Consider the following 10,789-nt stretch of genomic DNA (forward strand, 5'->3'; position numbering starts at 1 on the left):
TATGATCGTCATACAACCGATAATAATGAAAACAACGTTAAAAGTCCTTAAAAGTTACGACCGAAGCGCTTTTCTTGATCGACCTTCTTATGGAACGCGCAAAGCTGAATATTTAGGGCCAACAACTTACAAAGAACAGATTAAAATGTTAGAGATGATCGTTCATAATGTACATGAAATGATATATTCTTTAGCAGACATGATTGCAGAAAGTAAGAAGTCGTAGAGCAAAACAGAAAAAATGAAATCAAAAGAGATAATACACCGTGTATTGAGCCTTTTTATTGCTTAGAGTTCAGTAGAAAATATTTATACATCCTCAACCTAACCATACTATTTGACCTACTGCGAATTGTTCGGTTTTTACTGTTACTCCTTTTTCTCCTAAAATATAGGTGCTAGAAAAACCAGCAAGTAAAATGGCCAATATCAGAGCCATACGTCTGGTTTTGAAATGAATCTATTTATTTTGTCATCCAATTTTTCACCGCTTACAACTTTCTGTCTGTGGTTTTATTTCATACTTAAACTTTTAAGTATCAGTATGTTTTCAATTCATATTGTTTCGTTTCGTTCCGCATCAATTTCGTTTCGCTTTTTACAGGTACCCCTCTTTTTGCCCCTTTTCTATTATTGATATTTTAATCAAAAATTTAAAAAATCAAACTTTCAAAAAGTGAAATAATCAAAATTGCACGTCAGGTTTAGGACTTTAAAAGTTTGATCACATTCCTAAACTTTAAAAATTTAAATTTGAAAACAATATTTAGAATTTTAATATTTAATAATTTGGTTAAAATTTCAAAATTTCAAAACTTTTAAACAATTTGAAATTTATATTTTAAAACTTTGATCAAAATTCCAAAAAATCTAAAATTTCAAAACTTTTTAAAACTTTGAATTGATAAGTGTTACACGGACCCATTGTATGTTGTAAAGATTTTGTTTTATTCAATCACGTTTATAACCCACTTTCACTCAGTGACTTTGCATTGCATAACAGTTTGTTTGTTTATTAAATTTATTAGTTATTTCTCGGAAAATTGTCCGAGATCATTTCTATTTTAAAGTACATTATATTAAGACAATCGACTTCAGTTGATTTTCAAGAAATATACCGTCAAGACAAGAAAAACCTTAAAATATGCATTATCTATAACATAAACGAGATATATTTGTATCAACCGGATTAAATAACGACTTCATACTGGATGCACTCTAGATGTTAGGAAGATCCTTTTCGATTACATCATCGACATGACCGTGCACATAAAGTATATAAATATGGACATTTTGATAAATGTGTTATCACAAAGGACGAGGTTTCAAAGTACTTTCTGTATCTTCGTTCAAAATCAAGTACAGTTATGGTTTACGATATAAGGTATGAAGCATCATCGGACATAGCCAATGCCAAGAAAAAAGAATTGGACGAAGCTCGGGAAATAATTGAAGAGCAAGCACCAACTCATATACTAGTAGATAAAAACAGTAAACCGAAAACATTAGTGAAAAAAGATCTTGTACGACTGGATCTTCAAGGACTATTTAACAGACCTGATGGAAAAAGATATGCCAATCTGCAAATCCAGCTTAATAAGCTAAGAAACAGTGAACTTGAAGAACAGTTGGACGAGTCTCAGGAAACTGACGATGATCGAGCGGGAGCGATGGCAGAGCTTGGTAAACCCAAAAGTACAACGATAGCTATTGTCCTTATGCCAGCTGGACAAAATATTCCGGAAAATATCTCAAGACAAGCTTTTGTAGGAAGTCTTAATAATCTGGGAAAGGCAATTATTGAAGAACGTTAGAGCTCCAAAACGTTTTCTGGCTCGCATTGCTTAGAATAGACTTTTAAAATGGATTTTTCTACATTTCATTTAATACAAACTTTCAAACAGATATGGATTTCTATTTAATACCAAAGATGTTTATGCATTTTTTTTAACGGAATACTTATATTACCGGCTTTTAGCTAGAAGAAATGTTCGGAAAAAACAAAAACTCAGAACTCACATTTAATTTCAAAATAGGAGAATGATGTGTTATGGAATTTTGAAAACAGTTATGCCTTTTTTGATTCATGTTGTCAATATGTATTTCTAATAAAAGAATGCAATCAGAAATTTGTTTATGAATTAACAAGAAGTAATGGAGGATAGAAGGTGTGCATTATTCGACGGTAAGATCATAAAGAAATCAGTATGATATAAGCAGCACGACGGATGTCATTTGTGGAGCAGAATTTGCTTACCCTCCCGGTTTTCTGTTGGCTTCGTGTTGCATAGTCTTTAGTTTGTTATGTTTTGTATCATTTTGTTATTTTTTCGTTTTTTGCCAAGGTTTTGTCTTCAACTTATGATTTTGAATATCCGTTTGGTACTATCCTCTTCTTTTTAACTTTTCGAATTCGAACATACAAATGATAATTCTATAAAATAACAGCCCAAGATGTTTCGAAGGCCTTTCGTGAGATAATCGGATATGCGTGGTAATTTGCAACACAACATTCCATAACATTAACAAAACTTCTAACGATACTTTATCGAATAGTGTACTCCTATTTCTCCAGAGGATGGTATGAATTAGAATTGAAAGTCAATTTTCAAAATAATTACTTTACTAAACATTTTGATCAGTGAATAATTCAGCTTATCATTTAGATTAATTCCGGTGGAAGATTTTTGTTCCCACGTCAGCTATCGAAAAAGACAGAACTTTATAGGTTGTTAGGAAGCTGTTTTAATTCTTTTGAAGGTACCAGTATTATGATTTAGCATGCCAGAGGCACGTTTCGTCTACATAAGACTCACCAGTGACGCTCATATCAAAATATTTATAAAGCCAAACAAGTACAAAGTTGAAGAGCATTGAGGATCCAAAATTCCAAAAAGTTGTGCCAAATACTGCTAAGGTAATTTATGCCTGGGACAAGAAAATCCTTAGTATTTTCGAAAAATTCAAAGTTTTGTAAACAGGAAATTTATAAAAAGACCACATTATTGATATTCATGTCAACACCGTAGTTTTGACAACTGGGCTGGTGAAACCCTCGGGGATGAAACATCCACCAGCAGTGGCATCGACCCAGTGGTGTAAATAGTTTTCAAAGGTACCTGGATTACAATTTAGTACGCCAGACGCGAGTTTCGTCGACATAAGACTCATCAGTGAAGCTCATATCAAAATATTTATAAAACCAAAAAGTACAAAGTTGAAGAACATTGAGGATAAAGGTGTGCTAAATACTGTTTCAAAAGTGTTTGGGTGCATCAGTTTGTTTATTTGTCTTTGCACTGTTAACTTTCAGATAAATTCAATCTTGATATCGTTTGTCCGTAAATGCAACAACTTAAAATGACATATGAAACTAAAAATTAAAACTGGTCTCAAAAGTAGAGGGACTTGTCTCACGAGTATTTATCAAATGTTTGAGTTTGCCTGGTATTACCGATAAATTCATTGAAACAATTTCAAGAGAAATCAGTCACATACCCCTTTCAACGAGGGATAGTCATACCTTCCTCGTTTTTCTTTTTAGTTGTTCATCCTCCTATTTGTTTAAGAAAATCGTCAAGCATTGTGACTCAAATATATTTGAAATTGGACCGATGATCGAAAAGGCGCTTCTTGTACAATTGGCTATTTTTAAATAGTTGTTAATTAAATATAAAAATCCACATACTTTCGTCCACGAAAAAACTGTAAAGAATCTGAATAGAGGAACTAAAACGAAACTGGTGTTATAAATGCGTTAAAGACAAATCTAAATACTAATAACTTTTTTTCTCCAACATTTGGTTCTTTTGTTTTTAAATAGTATTAAGTATTTAAATAGTGTTGATTATTTAATTAGCATATATTATACTTGAAATTACCATAGTAGTTTCTGTTTTATTGCGCGATATAAATGAACACCTAAAATTAAAATAAAAGTGCAAGATTTAAAATTCATAAGGATAAGGATAATATATTCTCGGAAACACTTGTATCACTTTTCAATGGCTATAGCCAATCATGTGAAGAATAAATATCGCAATAATACATCCTGCATGTCATAAACATGAGTCAACGTAATAGAAGTAAAATATCACGAATGATATGTAAAATAAGCTTATTGAAATAACCACATGTATGTGAAACAAATGAAATAGTTATCAAAAGTACCAGAATTATCATTTTATGCGCCAGACGCACGTTTCGTCGACATAAGACTCATCAGTGACGCTCAGATCAAAATAGTTAAAAAGCCAAACAAATACAAAGTTGAAGAGCATTGAGGACCCAAAAGTCCAAAAAGTTGTGCCAAATACGGCTCAGGTAATCTACTCCTGGGGTTAGAACATCCTTAGTTTTTCGAAAAATTCAAAGTTTTAATAAAACCCATTGTATATAATATCCTGTTAATCAAAATCAGAGTATACGTGATAACTTGGTAACCAATTTTTTTGTAACATTCGGAACGCTAGCTTTCATATACTCCTACGAGATAGAAAATATATTAACACACGTTACTAATGCTTTAAAGCAACAAATAATTGAAGTTTGAAGAGTTAAAGATTTGAATAATTTCGTGAGCATAGTAAACTTAAAACAAAGTTTACACCAAGGCTATATACTTGAAATTTGAATTTAGTTTGATATTGAAAAAAAATAAAATTACCGATCTCATTTTTTTCGTTCATATTTGAAAAATGAAGTATTTGCATTTAAGGTTTAGGCAAATAACTGACATTAATATTAATGAAAAAAACCAAAATATTCAACCTAAAGAGATTTTTAAATTCAGTGTTCTAACATTAAAGAGGACACACAATATGTATATCGTTGAAATTTAAGAGAAACCAATTTTGTTTTGAAACGTTTGTAACTGATAATACGTAATTAATGTATATGCAAAGACAGTTGCATGAAGGAGTTGAAGAGTTGAAAACATTATCAGATTGTTTTTGTGTTTTCATAGATTTAATTTAAGAGTTTAACAAAATTGTTGTTTATTACTTGAATATCTTTATTCCTCTCGTGTATACAAATTAACTACGACTCAAATCTGTTATCAAATGTACTGTTAAAAGGTCTATCTAATCATCGCAAATGGTTTCGGAGTGTTTTATTTTTTTTAAATGTGCCAGAATGTATTTTTATTTTGGTGCGCATTCGATGTTGTTTTTATGATATGATTAGAGTATTCCATCTATTGGTCAGGTTTGTATTATGCTGAGACTTACATGCAGTAAATGGATTCAATACTTAAATGGAATGTACACATCTATCTTCACAAGTATATTTATAACAGTATTCTTAACCATATAATCATATACTTGAAAAATCTGATAGAAAATCTGCTAACCCTTCCAGAGCACCTGAGATCATCCCGTATTTTTTTTTATGGGGCTCAACCTTTAGTGTTGAGTGTTGTGTGTGTGTGTGTGTGTGTGTGTGTGTGAACTATTGTTTACCTGTTGTTTTTTCTTTTGTAACAATTGCGTTGTCAGTTTAATGCCGACTTATAAGTTTGAATATTCCTCTGGTATCTTTCACCTTTTTTGTAAATTATATTACAGACCCTGTTAAGGCATTTCGAATACAGTATCTGTTTTCTAAGAGTGTATTGAAATTGAAAATCACTTGACTTCTGAAAACACCTAAAACTTGTTACTGCAGGAAATTTGGGAACCTGTTTTCTTTAATTCTTGACCATTCTACTTTTCTGGGTCCATTGTCTAAAAAAATCATGACGTAGTTGTAAAAGATCTCAGTATATGGTTATCTATTGGTCTTAACTTAAGCACAAACAAATTCACTGTCGTATTCCTCATTTGGTACAGACATTTTCTTATGTAAAAAAGGTGGATTAAACCTGGTTTGATAGCAAGCTAAACCTCTCACTTGTATGAGTGTCCCATAAAATTCCTTCATATTGACAACGAAGTGTAAACAAAACAAACAGACATAATAAGTATAAAAGTCAAAAATAGGGACCCAGCAGTCAAGATTGTGTTATTATCGTAATCACTTTCAAAATAAACATTTGCCATGTCACAAATACACAATAAAGGGATGTATAAGTACAGATTTATGTCATATGTATTAAAAAAAAACAAGACATATAGACAAAGCATATCAGCGAAATTGAAAGATAAGAATACAGAAATTATCATTAAGTATGAATTACCTCATTTAGTACAGACATTTTCCTATGTAAAAAATGTGGATTAAACCTGGTTTTATAGCAAGCTAAACCTCTCACTTGTATGAGTGTCCCATAAAATTCCTTCATATTGACAACGATGTGTAAAAAAACCAAACAGACATAATAAGTATAAAAGTCAAAAATAGGGACCCAGCAGTCAAGATTGTGTTATTATCGTAATCACTTTCATAATAAACATTTGCCATGTCACAAATACACAATAAAGGGATGTATAAGTACAGATTTATGTCATATGTATTAAAAAAAACCAAGACATATAGACAAAGCATATCAGCGAAAATGAAAGATAAGAATACAGAAATTATCATTAAGTATGAATTACCTCATTTAGTACAGACATTTTCCTATGTAAAAAAGGTGGATTAAACCTGGTTTTATAGCAAGCTAAACCTCTCACTTGTATGAGTGTCCCATAAAATTCCTTCATATTGACAACGAAGTGTAAAAAAACCAAACAGACATAATAAGTATAAAAGTCAAAAATAGGGACCCAGCAGTCAAGATTGTGTTATTATCGTAATCACTTTCATAATAAACATTTGCCATGTCACAAAAACACAATAAAGGGATGTATAAGTACAGATTTATGTCACATGTATTAAAAAAACAACAAGACATATAGACAAAGCATATCAGCGAAAATGAAAGATAAGAATACAGAAATTATCACAGAACAATGACGGGATGTATAAGTACAGAGCCACGTGATTGTAACAAAGAACATTTAAAGTCATATAGACAAAACATATTATCAAAGATAAAAGATATGAATACAAAAATTATCAAAGACCAATGACATAATGATGGGAAGTACAGCGTCAAATAGATACCACCACCAACAGAATAAATAGGAAAGCGATTTTAGTCTGCATAAGACTCATTAGTGACGCTTAGATCAAAATTGTTAAAAAGCCAAACAGGTATAAAGTTAAAGAGCATTGACGACCGAACATTCCAAAAGGTTGTTCCAAATATGGCTATGGTAACATCTGACTGGGGTAAGAAAATCCTTAGTATTTCGATTAATTCATAATTTTGCAGACAGTCAACTTATGAAAATGACCATATAAGAGTTATTTATGTCAACACCGAAGTGCTGACTACTGGGCTGGTGATACCCACGTGGACGAATATTCAACCCAGTGTTGTAAATAATTAAGAAAGATACCATGCTTATAGTTTGATACGCAGGATACACATTTCGTCTGCACAAGACTCATCAGTGACTCTCAGATCAAAATTGTAAAAAGCCAAACAAGTGTAATGTTTATTGGTTATTAAGGTAACAAACAAAAAAAATCTTGTTGTATATATGCATATTTCATGTAGAAGGAATCGCTGTGTAGATTTAGAAGTTTGGCGGGAGAGTCCGTGGTTGGGTCCATTGGTATGGGGGTGTTTGAGAGGTACCCATGTGTTCGGTATCGGGAACATTTAGAGAACACCCCTATTTATTTTAAAAATAGTGAATTCGCCCTAAAGTATATAAGTGGGGGAGGAATACAATTCGGGTTATGCCGACCGTGCAAGGGCTGTATAGCCAGTCAAGGTCGTTATAAACTTCCATTTGTTGTATTCGGGTTATGTCGATGTTCTTACAGAAGAAACTGGCTTATAATAGTGAGTACGCTACATAGCTGTAAGTTTGAAAGGAGGACAACTTGTACTTGTCCAAGAACATCAAAGGGATTTGGATAAGTATATTCCCTTTGTTATGATGGCGTATAGGGATTCCGAACATGACACAACTGGACAGATTCCAAACAGTCTTATGTTTGGTAGGGAAAGAACAACCCCGTTAGATATCTTGTATGAAATGCCGCCGTCTATTAAAGGAATACCACAACATACATGGGCTTTGGAACTAAAAGAAATTTTAGATGATACACATTATTTTATTGGGTAAAGAATGCATGGAGAAACGAGGAGATAAAAGAGGTATCATGATTTCAAATTATCATATGAAAGTTCAAGTACATGTCTACTTCCCTGTAAGGAAAACGGGAACATTCCCCAAACTGACTTGTTTTTGGACAGGGTTTTTCATAATTTTAGAGAAAAGTGGTGACCTAACATATAAGGTTGACTGTAGTATCCGAGGGACCTCACAGATCATTCATGTGGATAGGATAAAACTCAAGCACAAGCAGGTGTTGAGAGGGGAAATGTATGAAGACATTGATAATCCCCAAGTAACAGAACCACGTGAAGCTGATATACTAAAATTATTTGTTAATGTCATAGATCAGGATGACAAAATAGGTATAGAAGAAGAAAGTGACCGCCGTGAAAGGAAAAGACAAGCCTGGATGGCTGATTATATACTTGATTAAGTTTTAGTTTAATGTTGTATATATATTTAATGTTTGTTGTTTTTATATTTGCAGAATCAAGCTGGCTAATACAAAAATTACAATTAGAAATAAAGAACACGGGAAATTTGGATTTTGTCCATCGTCATTTGAATGTAAAGAGGAAAGGGATAAACATCTGACTTCCTGTGCAAATGAAAGATTGTTTTTGTACTGAAAGTGGCTGTTTTTATCATACAGACAAGTCGAAGAACTTGCTTAGACACATGAAATCCAAACATCAGAAAGACGATGATAGCGAACGTGATAAAGAAGAAAATACTAGCAAGAGATAAGACCTGCTCAATGATTCATCAGAGTCCGAGTATAAGAATGATTGGAAAAGTCAGGATCCAGGAGACACACTTGGACAAAACAGTGATGAAAGTGAACAAAGAGAAAAGAAGGATACAGGATTAAAAGATTCTGAAAAAAAGAAAGATGACGACATGTTGACAAGTATTAAACTAGTTGAACATTCTGTTGTTTGTAACAAAGAATTATGACGGATAATAAGACAAAAGACAACGCCCCGACTTCCAGGGGTGAGAAATACTATCCTGAAAGGCTTGGATCAGAGATTATTGCAGTTGGCAGTAGGAATACCGAAGCAAAAGGATTATCAATTGACAGCATACAAAAACAAACTGACAAAGGGGGAAGTAAAGTTAATGATAAGGAAAGTATTGCCCTCTGTGCAACATGTAAGAAAAGAAAAGCAAGCTTAGTTTCGTGTGGAGTCAATGTTGTTTACCAAAACTCTAACAACTGAAACAACTCATCGGGATGGTCCAAAGAAGATCCGTATAGTGAAAGTTAAAGAAGCCTACTAAAGCTTTTCAGACATTGAGTGGACATCCATTATAAACCAAAGATATTGGTTGAATAAAGTATTATTTATTATATTTTAGTCTTATTTAATCATGCCAGGCGTGGGTTATGTAATGTTTATTTGTTGTTAAGGTAACAAACAAGAAGAATCTTGCTGTATATATGCATATTTCATGTAGAAAGGAAGCGCTGTGTAGATTTAGACGTTTGGCGGGAGAGTCAGTAGTTGGGTCCATTGGTATGGGGGTGTTTGAGAGTTTCTCTTGTATTCGGTATCGGGAACATTTGGAGAACAACCCTATTCATTTTAAAAATAGTTAATTCGCCCTAGAGTATATAAGTGGGTGAGGAACACAATTCGGGTTCTGTATATGTTCTTACAGAAGAATGACTTACAATAGTGAGTGCGCTACATAGGCTGTAAGGTGGACGACTTGTACTGAGTACAAGTTGGTCTAACATTGAAAGTTTGTAGAGAAGACTGTCCCACTCTGAGGACAGACTGCAACAGTCCACCTTCGTTGTTAGTGACAGACTGTCCCACTCAGATGACAAGTTGTACCAGCCCACACTGTCTGGTAGTGACATACTGTACCAGCCCGCACTGTCGTATAGGACAGATTGTTCTATTAGGAGAGCAGGCTGTGTTATAATTATATTTTTGTGTATATAAAATTGTTTATTGTTCATTGTTACTTTGTATCGGCAAGCTGCTAGTGTGCATGGGATAGATAGTTATAGTTTTTAGTATGGACGTATTGTTGGTGAAGAAATTGAATCCAAGTATTTACTGGAACGTTCGTTTAAGATTTAAAAGTTGTATTTTAAAAGAAAAATGTATCTTATAGCTATTAAAAATCACTTGCTGTATCTGTAAGATTTTTTCATCATATTTTTTTTGTCTGAACGGTTATCAGGTATTTCTTTTCGAAAGTTCGATAGAACACTAAAAAAAAATTCACTATTTTATGAAAAGGCAGACTAGAATATGGCAGAGAATGAAGACGAGATACCTTTGTACAGAGATTTTTGTTATGTTTAGCATGGGATCAACACAAGGGTACATTATCCTTGAAAATCTATTTAAAAGTATTTGAAACTACCGTTTGCTTTGTTAATTGTGCCTTCAATTTCAAAAATTAAAATATCTCGTAGCTTCATACTTACAATTGAGTATAAAACAAGTATATAAGTTTAAAAAAGAAATTCTTAGATTAAACACCTACATTTAACTTTAAAATGTCATAACAGTTTAAAACAATACAAATCTACACACACAAAAAACTGGCTTAATTTCAACTGGTTATCAACCAGAATCGCTATAAGATCATAAATAAGCTCACCTGTGTCGAGGGGTCGTGTGAGGTTCATGTTTTGTCCTGGCGTCCGC

The sequence above is a fragment of the Mytilus trossulus genome, chromosome 9, assembly GCF_036588685.1.
Source record: "Mytilus trossulus isolate FHL-02 chromosome 9, PNRI_Mtr1.1.1.hap1, whole genome shotgun sequence".
In the NCBI taxonomy this organism is placed as follows: Eukaryota; Metazoa; Mollusca; class Bivalvia; order Mytilida; family Mytilidae; genus Mytilus; species Mytilus trossulus.